This window comes from Oncorhynchus tshawytscha, linkage group LG18 (genome assembly GCF_018296145.1).
Source record: "Oncorhynchus tshawytscha isolate Ot180627B linkage group LG18, Otsh_v2.0, whole genome shotgun sequence".
In the NCBI taxonomy this organism is placed as follows: domain Eukaryota; kingdom Metazoa; phylum Chordata; class Actinopteri; order Salmoniformes; family Salmonidae; genus Oncorhynchus; species Oncorhynchus tshawytscha.
The window spans coordinates 20,869,849-20,881,044 of NC_056446.1; the positions used below are offsets into that span (position 1 = coordinate 20,869,849).

The 11,196-nt window shown below is 42.2% G+C and overlaps 1 long non-coding RNA gene across 1 annotated transcript; it reads right to left on the minus strand.

The window, feature by feature from the left end:
• Nucleotides 1-217: 217 nt before the first annotated feature.
• Nucleotides 218-1,662, minus strand: LOC112218094. Its single transcript, XR_002948565.1, has 4 exons — nt 1,120-1,662; nt 977-1,009; nt 717-855; nt 218-559 (listed from the first exon to the last, which is right to left on the minus strand). It is a non-coding gene; the product is annotated as an uncharacterized LOC112218094 (long non-coding RNA).
• Nucleotides 1,663-11,196: the final 9,534 nt, after the last annotated feature.

Below are 11,196 nucleotides of genomic sequence, written 5' to 3' on the forward strand. Positions count from 1 at the left end.
GCCACAACAGCCCTTCTTTTCCATGGAGAGCCTGGCTGATAGTGGACCGTTTCAGCAGGATCTAAAAGTCAGTGCTGGAGCACCTTGAGGAGCAGCTGGGGTTAACCACACACAGCAATGCCGTTGGTCAGATGGCCACCACTCCCTTCTCAGAGTCTCTTGAGGGTTGTAAAACTAAATATCATGCTGTCAGGTCAGGATTAGATTAGCCCAAAACTAATATAGAAAATAGTTTATTGAAAAAAAATAACTTCTGTACATTTCTAATAAGGCAACAGTCTCTGGTACTGTCCATTAAGGGAATAGAGTCATGTACGATTGTAAGTCATCCGACCATGATAACATTTAATTTAGAAAGTAATATCAGCGCCTCAAGAAGAATGTGAAGCCCCTAGTAGATAATTGAGGTGGGTGGAAGCAATGGGGATTGTAACTGTGATCCACCTGGAAACCAAAGCCGGCCCGGATTGAAGCTCTTGATTAATCTGGCTAGACCAAGATGTTATGCGGTGGAGTCCAGCTGAGGCCACTATGAAGTAGATAGAAGATGACATGGCACCTAGGGTGGAGTCAGGGGGAGATGAACGGGAGGGAAAGGGAGAGGGGGGTATCTGTGAGTAAAGTGCAGTAAATATAAGGTCATGTCAAATGTGAGTGTGTGTGCCTCCTCCTGCCTGTCTGACTGTCTGTCAGTTGCTACTCAAAGCATAGCCTACCTCGGCTAATAGAGCGTTGCATGGTGATGAACTTGGCTTCTACTTCGGCTAGCGGACTTCTTCCTGGCCTCAGCGATGGTCAGCAGACTGCACCAAGGGATGAAGAACAGCAGGGGGATATGATACACGCTCACCTCTCCTGCAATAGAAGTGATAGATTCAGAATAAAGCATCTCTCATGGTGATTGGATGTCAAATAAATCATTGCCAATAGTTGAGAAGATATTCTAGTCTAGTCCCAGATCTCTATGTCCACTCACCAACATCTACTAATCATAGACCAGGCGTTCAATCTGAAATTATAGGAAGGATGAGGGAGAGAGAGAATTCACCATCAGAGTAGGAGTGCTGATCTAGGATCCGGACCACGCTGTCCATATAATAGTATTCATTATGATCTTACCTTTTGCAAATTCTTAGTCTGGATTGTTCTCTTGGGTCAAAGTCGACCATGTACATTAATGAAATATGAATTAGTACTGTAGTAGTACCTTATATGGGATGCGTACTTGTATCAGCTGTTACAGATTAACTTAATGACAACGAGCTCCTACATGTGCTCCAGTAAAGTTGCCCTCCAGTGGCCACCACACCTCTAGCCACATTTCTTGGAACTCATAGACAGACAGGCTGGCAGGCAGGCAGACACACAAAGTCTGAGAGCTGGGCAAAAAAGACAAATGCTAAACAAATGTTGCTATTCATAGGTTGTAGACAGATGGCAATGTTTTCATTAGCTAGCAAAGTTTGTCAAAAATGGCTAGCAGTTAAAATCCGGTGGTCTCCTCTCAATCTTAGCTAACGTAAACTCACGTAAACTCATACATCGTCTGTACAATTGCCCGTATTTTAGTGCCCCAAAAACGTAATGCTTCCAGATCAACTGTAATGTCAATACCATTCTAATGCACAATTTCTCCCCTTTCCAACATAATCAATTACATGACCTAAACGCTGACGGTTCTGCAGAATTTAAGCAGGCAATGAGCCCCGTCGGGTCTTTTTAAAAATGGCGGGTGGGGAAGCGAAACTAATGCGTGATAGTGAGAAGGAGAGATGTTGTGTGGGAAAATTGCTTTTTTCACTCGATCTGTCCAACTTATCACCTTATCGCCTCTAAAATGTAAATACAACACTATAAAGAGTTTATATAATGTGTCATTACATACCTATTTGAAGGTTTGTGTCGAATTGAATCGGGTTTTTAGGGCAGTGCTAAAGTGATCTTAGAAGTTAACAGCGGCTTTGAGAATGATGATCGCATGCAATGATGACGGAAAAAATGGCTAGGTATCCCCCCTTACCCCCGTCACTGTCCATTTCTTGTTTTTAAAGGATGATAGAAGTGCTACACCTGGTGGAGTGAGATTGTAAGACAGAAATAGTTGCTTTATGCGTGCTGTACGTTACGACATGACACGTCAAGATTTTTTTTACCTTTCTCCAATACTATAGAGCCATTACCATGTCGATCAACGCTTGAATAGAAACCTAGTTCACACCCCCGATTTTGACGTCAACACAGTCACTACAGTCCCATTAGTTTTCTTTGTAGCCTCGTTTGAATGTTGCGGTTGCGCACATTTGTACGGAATGGGGTGAGTTTACGTTAGCTATCTAAGTTTATGATGCATCTAAAGTCAAAAACACTTGTGCAATCAAGGTGATACCGGCACTAAGGCAATATAAACAATATGCACCATCTAAAATATACACAAACCTTAGCTGCAAGATGACATAATACTATTACAATACAGTTACACGTGTAGAAAATTAGCTATAAGTAGGCCTGCTATTAGTAACTAAGCATCATTTAGCAGCATAAAACCCACAACAGTAGGCCCCACAACTCACCTTCTTAGATGCATGCACAATCTTCAGAGTTAACACAGTCAATTTAAGCTTAAGCTTACCGTATGCTTCCCAGTTGATAAAGTTTGCGAATACACTATATATACAAAAGTATGTTGGACACCATTTCAAATAGTGGATTTGGCTATTTCACCCCAATCGAACACACAGCCATTCAATCTCCGTAGACAAACATTGGCAGTAGAATGGCCTTACTGAAGAGCTCAGTGACATTCATCATGGCACTGTCATAGGATGCCACCTTTCCAACAAGTCAGTTCGTAAAATGTCTGTCCTGCTAGAGCTGCCCCGGTCAACTGTAAGTGCTGTTATTGTGAAGTGGAAATGTCTATCTATTTTTTTAAACTTGAGAAATACTGCAAAATTGTGCAACTAAAATCTCCTCAGTAAGAACTTGATTTAGTAATATTGTTTTTTCAAGCAAAGGTCTTTAGGGAGTATGAGAGAACAGACGGTCGCTTCGCCTAGCTGAGATCTGCTAGGAGAAAATCGAACATAGTTTGCGGGTGCCTTTAATCGCCAGCATCTTGTTCACTCGACAACTAAAAACACTCTGACCTGGGGTGGGAGGGGTTAGAGTCCAGATGAGCATTTAGGCACGCTGATTGGCTGAAACCAAAGGGTTTTGATGGACAGCTGAGATGGTGAGATATCTCCCTAACGGGACTGTGGGGGCACTAAAGGGACTGTGAGGGAAAGTTAGGTAGAGAGGAGGGGAGCAGGACAGCCTTTTCTACACATACAGTAGATACTCATGGGACTCTCTGAAGCTATGCTGAACATACTAGTGCATGTGTCTTCCAGTCCTTATTTTTCCTAAAAACCTCTATGTAACATGTTGCAACATACAGTCTCATACAGTCAACCAGGGGTCAGAAGCTTGGAGAAACGTTAACGTTTTTCTCCAGGAATGCTGCAATATGCCTAATCTCTCACTTTGATATTTATGTAACTTCTCGCAAACTGCTCATCCTTCACTCCTTTGAATTACTGAAAAGCGGCTATTGTTAGGAGAGAGAAAAAAGCCTCTGCAGACTTATCACTGGAGCAAATAACATGTTTGGAAGTATGGGACATGGGACTATGAATTGGAGAATGTTGTAAATGGGAATAATGGTTAGAAATATGGGACTTAGAGTGATTGGAGTGGAAATGTTAAGAATGGAAATATTGTTGTGAAAGTTTATTATGGTAATATTTGGTGTAGGAATGTGACAGATCGAGTGTGAGATGGAGGGCAGATATGATGGATGGTAGATTATCTGATGCCCGGGTTTCCTTCAGTAACGGTCTGCTTGCAGTCACAGGTAAACACATGGTCTCACACACACACACACACACACACACACACACACACACACACACACACACACACACACACACACACACACACACACACACACACACACACACACACACACACACACACACACACACACACACACACACTTTAGCTCTATTTAGCTCTTACCCTACAAGGTCTGGAGCCTGCTGGTTTTCTTTTCCACCTGATATTGAATTGCACACACCTGGTGTCCCAGGTCTATACCAGTCCCTGATTAGAGAGGTGCAAGGCAAAAATGCAGTGAAACTGGCATCGAGGTCCAGAGTTCAGTTTGAAGGTATTGAAAGTATAGATTGCACACACTTTAGGTCAGGGACTGTAAAAATACTTTACTAGTGATTAGTAAATGGCCCATTAATGAGGGAGAAATGATTAGTAAATGGCCCATTAATGAGGGAGAAATGATTAGTAAATGGTGAACACACAATGTCTAAATGCCTTATAAATGGTTTATATAATACCTTATAACAGCCTATCTACATATTTTGAATTAGTGCATGTCAAGTGTTCCTCCCTACCCACTTAGCGTTTAAGTGTTTAAATATCAGGCTACATATAATTCAATAGAAAAAAACAGAGTGAGATAAGGAGAGAAAGAGGCTGCCAGTTCCTAAATGTTTTTGCTGTACAATACCGACAATGTCTTCTATTGAATTCATATGCATCCTTATGTGTTTATAAAAGAACGATGCCGGGACTAGTTTATGTAGATTGATTCTCAGTGTATCTATCTGCCAAATACTGACAGGCCTCTCAACAAATGAAATAACCAGTGGTGGCTATGCAATGTAATACGACACAGAATACGAGTCATAAACCCACTCACTGGGCTGAAAAGACTGAGACTCAGAAGCGAATTCACATTGATAAAACAATTCAAATACACAGACCCCGACTTGACCTTTACTGTAATACATGATGTCTTGTGTTTAGTAAAATGCCTACAGCATGTGTTATAAAAGCCAATCTAATGACTTGTTAGGCTATATTGCAAGTAGCCTAGTGTCTAAATGTTCCCCCGAATCCCCCTTCCCTATTTCACCTACTATATTTCATACAATATACTGCTAGAATATTAGGCCTAACTGGCAGCTGTAGTCTACATGATCTTTGTCAGCGTGTGTGAGTATGTATTTCTCTGTTTTCTACCTACCTCGACTGCACCACAGCAGCTGATCCGTAATTACTCACATTCACAGCCACAACACTCGGACCAGCAGAACCAGAACTTTTAGCAAAAAAGTTGGTTAATTTCACACATTTAAATAGCCCTTTTTTTGATCTCTCAAAAGAATTTCACACCACCTTTCCACGTTTCAGTTTTGACTGAGTGAAAGATATATACATAATATGACATTTGTAATGTCCTTATTCTTTTGGAACTTATGTGAGTGTAATGTTTAATGTTCATTTTTATTGTTTATTTAACTTTTGTATATGATCTATTTCACTTGCTTTGGCAATGTTAACATGTTTCCCATGGCAGTAGGGCCAGTAGTAGGAGGCACTCTTTCCTCTGGTCTAAAAAATATCCCAATGCCCCAGGGCAGTGATTGGGGACACTGTCCTGTGTAGGGTGCAGTCTTTCGGATGGGACGTTAAACGGGTGTCCTGACTCTCTGAGGTCATTACAGATCCCGTGGCACTTATCGTAAGAGTAGGGGTGTTAACCCCAGTGTCCTGGCTAAATTCCCAAGCTGTCCTTCATACCATCATGGTCACCTAATCATCCCCAGCTTACAATTGGCTCATTCATCCCCCTCTTCTCCTCTGTCATATTTCCCCAGGTCGTTGCTGTAAATGAGAACGTGTTCTCAGTCAACTTACCTGGTAAAATAACGTAAAAAAAAAAAAAGCCAATAAAGGCCCCTAGAATTGAATTGAGTCCGAGTGGCTCTCACTCTGTTTGATGATGTGCGCTTGACTTTGAAAGTGAATTTGTGCCACGTCGGCTCAGCCAAATGCTCAATATATGATTAAGACAACAAAGAAATAGCGCAAAGGTCCTGAAAAAAACAGGCCCACGGGCCGCCAGCCGTGTCAATATATAAAGGTTGCCTTCGGAAAGTACACAGACCCCTTTTTCCACATTTTGTTATGTTATAGCCTTGTTCTAAAATGGATTAAATAAATAAAAATCTTCAGCAATCTACACACAATATCCCATAATGACAAAGTGAAAACAGGTTTTTAGACATTTTTATCAAATGTATTAAAAATAGGAAACAGAAAAAGCTTATTTATATAAGTATTCAGACCCTTTGCTATGACACTCGAAATTGAGCTCAGGTGCATCCTGATTCAAACTGGTAAATGTAATTAATTGGACATGATTTGGAAAGGCACACACCTGTATACATAAGGTCCCACAGTTGACAATGCATGTCAGAGCAAAACCAAGCCATGAGGTCAAAGGAAATGTCCGTAGAGCTTTAGAGTTCCTCCGTGGAGATGGGAGAACCTTCCAGAAGGACAACCATCTCTGCAGCACCACCAATTAGGCCTTTATGGTAGAGTGGCCAGACAGATGCCACTCCTTAGTAAAAGACACATGCTAGCCCACCTTGAGTTTGCCAAAAGGCACCTAAAGACTCTCAGACCATGAGAAACAAGATTCTCTGGTCTGATGAAACCAAGATTGACCTCTTTGGCCTGAATGCCAAGAGTCACATCTGGAGGAAACCTGGCACCATCTCTATGGTGAAGCATGGTGGTGGCAGCATCATGCTGTGGGGATGTATTTCAGGGGCAGGGACTGGGACACCAGTTAGGATCGAGGAAAAGATTAACAGAGCAAAGTACAGAAATATCCTTGATGAAAACCTGCCCCAGAATGCTCAGGACCTCAGACTGGGGCGAAGTTTCACATTCCAACAGGACAACGACCCTAAGCACACAGCCAAGACAATGCAGGAGTGGCTTCGGGACAAGTCAATGAAAGTCCTTGAGTAGTCCTGCCAGATCCCAGACTTGAACCCGATCGAACATCTCTGGAGAGATCTGAAAATAGCTGTGCAGCAACGCTCCCCATCAAACCTGATAGAGCTTGAGAGGATCTGCGGAGAAGAATGGGAGAAACTCCAAAAATGCAGGTGTACCAAGCTTTTAGCGTCAAATAAAAATCTAATTGTATTTGTCACATGCGCTGAATACAACAGGTGTAGACCTTACTGTGAAATGATTACTTACAAGCCCTTAAACAACATCGCAGTTCAAGAAATAGAGTTAATAAAACATAAAGTAAACATAAAGTTAATAAACTAAAGTAACAAAAATTTAAAAAATAAAAAAGTAACACACAAGAAATGTAACGATAATGAGGCTATATACAGAGGATACCGGTACCGAGTCAATGTGCAGGGGTACAGGGTAATCAAGGGAATTTGTAAAGTGACTATGCATAGATAATAAACAGCAAGTAGCAGCATTGTAAAAACAAAGGGGGGGGTCAATGTAGATTGTCCAGGTGGCCATTTGATTAGTTGTTCAGCAGTCTTATGGCTGGTGGGGGGTAAAAGCTGTTAAGGAGCCTTTTGGCCCTAGACTTGGAGCTCCAGTATCGCTTGCCATGCCGTAGCAGAGATAACAGTCTATGACTTGGGTGACTGGACAATTTTTGGGCCTCCCTCTCACACAGCCTAGTATATACGTAAGTCCTGGATGTCAGAAAGTTTGACCCCAGTGGTGTACTGGGCCATACCCACTAGCCTCTGTAGTGCCTTACGGTCAGATGCCGAGCAGTTGCTATACCAGGTGGTGAATAAACCGGTCAGGATGCTCTCGATGGTGCAGCTGTAGAACTTTTTGAGGATCTACGGACCCATGCCGAATCTTTTCAGTCTCTTGGGGGTGAAAATGTATTGTCATGCCCTCTTCACAACTGTCTTGGTGTGTTTGGACCATGATAGTTTGTTGTTGATGTGGACTCCAAGGAACTTGAAACTCTCAAGCCGCTCCACTTCAGTCCCGTCGATGTTAATGGGGCCTGTTCGGCCCTACTTTTCCTATAGTCCACGATCAGCTCCTTTGTCTTGCTCACATTGAGAGAGAGGTTGTCGTCCTGGCACCACACTGCCAACCACACTGCCACAACACTGTCATACCCAAGAAGACTCATTGTTGTAATTGCTGCCAAAGGTGCTTCAACAAAGTACTGAGTAAAGTGTCTGAATAGTTAAGTAAATGTCATATTATTTTTTATATAAATGAGCAAAATGTATTTTTCCTTTGTCATTATGGGGTATTGTGTGTAGATTGATGAGGGAAAACAACTATTCAATCCATATTGTAAAGTAACAAAATGTGGAAAAAGTCAAGAGGTCTGAATACTTTCCGAAGGCACTGTATATATATATATACATACAGTGCCTTCGGAAAGTATTCAGACCTCTTGACTTTTCCACATTTTGTTACGTTACAATATGGATATATATATATATATATATATATATATATATATATATATATATATATATATATATATATATAGAGAGAGAGAGAGGGAGAGATGTTTTTTTATACTTTTTTCTCCATTTTGACCATCCCACCCCAATAAAAGATCGTCCCGCCATTCTGGCATTTGTCCAATTCCCTCTTCCCCAATTACGCCATTCTACATTTGTTGGTCTCTCCCAACTCTTGCGTTGAAATCACCAAGGAGGATCAGCTTGTCAGTTTTTGGTGTGTTCTGAAGGATGTGATTGAGTTGGCTGTAGTAATTGGGAGGTCACTTAGTTGATGAGCTTTTTGTCTATTGCAAAGCCTACATGGTAACTGTGGTGGCCCGGGTGAATAGTGCTGCGTAACAGCGTCACCCACCATACTTCACCCTGTCTGGAAATCCTGTACAATGCCTGTTTCCTCCTCCCATGCAAGCACACACTGTCTGGAGATGTTTAGGTTGATAACATGAGGTTTAGTATTCTAAACATGTAGAAAATAAGACAACCTTATTGGTTACAAGACTTCACAGCAATCAGGCAATGCCTCTCTCTCTGTCTCTCTCGCTCTCTCTCTCTCGCTCACTTGCTCTCTCTCTCTCTAACTGTTTCTATTTCTCTCTCTTTCACTGTCTCTCTGTCTTTCCTTCTGTCTCTTTCTCGCTCTCTTTCTCTCTCTAATGGTGGTTTGCTTGTTGTACTAGGGGAGTTTGTTTAGTGGGAGCTCCATTATGGTAATTTACTGCTTGCTCTGCAAATGCGGTGTTATAATGTCTGTTTATGTGTCTGGTTAAACTGTTCTGCACTGCTATGTGTATCACCACTATCTATCCTACTACCATAACATTCTTATTAATGTATCATGCCTCGATACTTATTCTTAACTCACTGATCATGATAACGATAATGACAAATAATTGTAATGGGGATATGGACACAGGTGGGAATTATGATGATGATCCAAAGATTATGATGTCATCTCCTTGGCCAGAGTTTTACAGGTCCACATTTTTCCTTAGCAGTTGGGAAACATAGATAAACACATGTCATTAAAGGCTATATTGTTGACTGCCATAAGCCCACAGTAAACACACCATCTATCTTCCTTAGCAACTCAGCCCTGCCACTTTACAGCAGGCCCCAATTACACTAGCCCTAATTACTGGAGTGGGTGACTTTAGGTATGTCTCTGTGTGTGTCTCTCTCTCTCTCTCTCTCTGTGTGTGTGTGTGTGTGTGCATGCGTGTGTGTGTGTCAGATGGTACTTCCCTTGGCTAACCTAGCATGTGTATCCTGTGTATACTGCATGTTATACTGTGTCCCACACATCAGATACCTCATTCAGTTACATCAAGGTTAATCCAAGGAAACAGGAGAACAAACATTAAAATGGAGTGAGAATTATAAAGAAGAGATGGGGGAGGACAGTTCCAGAACTACCACGCAAGCAGAGCAGAGACACTTTCTCTTTCCCCTAGCTCTTTCCTGCCAACATTCTGAGTTATATTTGGCTTCTCTCTACTCTCTGCCCTCGTTTGTAAACTGCCGTTTGTCCTGCCAACTAGGCAGGATGGTGTAATACTGGAGACATTTTGGGGGAGAGGGTTTAGGTATTTACAATGACTTTAGCAATTACACCAAGCCAGGAGAGAGAGAGAGAGAGAGAGAGCAATGAATACTAAGGGTTAGACTGGAGGATAGAGAGAGAGTGATACACTCAGAGTACAACAATGGATAATGCTAGAGTGATGGAGAAAGGGAGGGAGAGACGAATAGGAAGGGAAGGGGGACAGAGGGAGATGGAAAAGAGACAGAGGGAGCAGGAGAGAAAAGAGAGAGCGAAAGAGAGGGACAGCTAAGGACACAGAGACGGATAGACAGAGGACAGAAAAAAGGTGAATCTATCGTGCTGATTCATTAGTTTTCCTGGCCGATGCTATGTGTGTGCCGGTGTATCAGTGTGAGCAGGGGATATTTTCCATGTCTCTCCCCTGTCCTTCATACTCACCTTGGCCTTTTATGCTCAGTCTTACTTCTACTGGTGTCCACTGCATGGTGTTCCTCTGAGAACTCTGTGGTATTCAGACACACACACACACACACACACACACACACACACACACACACAGAGCAGTGCAGCCATCGTACACAGACACCGTACATTGCTAGCGTCAATGAGGAAGTTCAGGCTAATGTTGCAGCCAGGAATTGGTTGGCACTCCACTTCATTCTCTTTAATATACTGATACCTGAGCAGCAGCATGGGGTGTGTAGGGTATGGCTATGTGAAGGTTTTTCAGGCAAGGGTTTCAATCAATCAATGTATTTATAAGCCCTTTTACATCAGCAGTTGTCACAAAGTGCTATACAGATACCCAGCCTAAAACACCAAAGAAAAAGCAATGCAGATGCACAATGACTAGGAAAAACTCCCTAGAAAACAGGAACCAAGGAAGAAACTAGAGAGGAACCAGGCTCAGAGGGCTGGCCAGACCTCTTCTGGCTGTGCCTGACGTTGAAGAGTCTCAGAGTTCGCAGAGATAAAATCGCTCTCTGTCCATTTCATAGGGAGCACAGATAACAGCTGCAGGCACAAGTCAACCAGAACAACGGACACACAATTCCTTGATTATGGTCCATTTGGACAGTAGCACTCAAACAACACCTGTTTCAGTAATAGCAACCTGCATATATCTTGGTACCTTCACTTTTTTTTTGCCATGCATCGCCTCTGTACAACACAGCTTCCCCACATGTATAGAAGAAACCTCTTTAATTGGGGAGCACTCTTTATCATGGTCCTTCGAGCCGTATATTAACAATA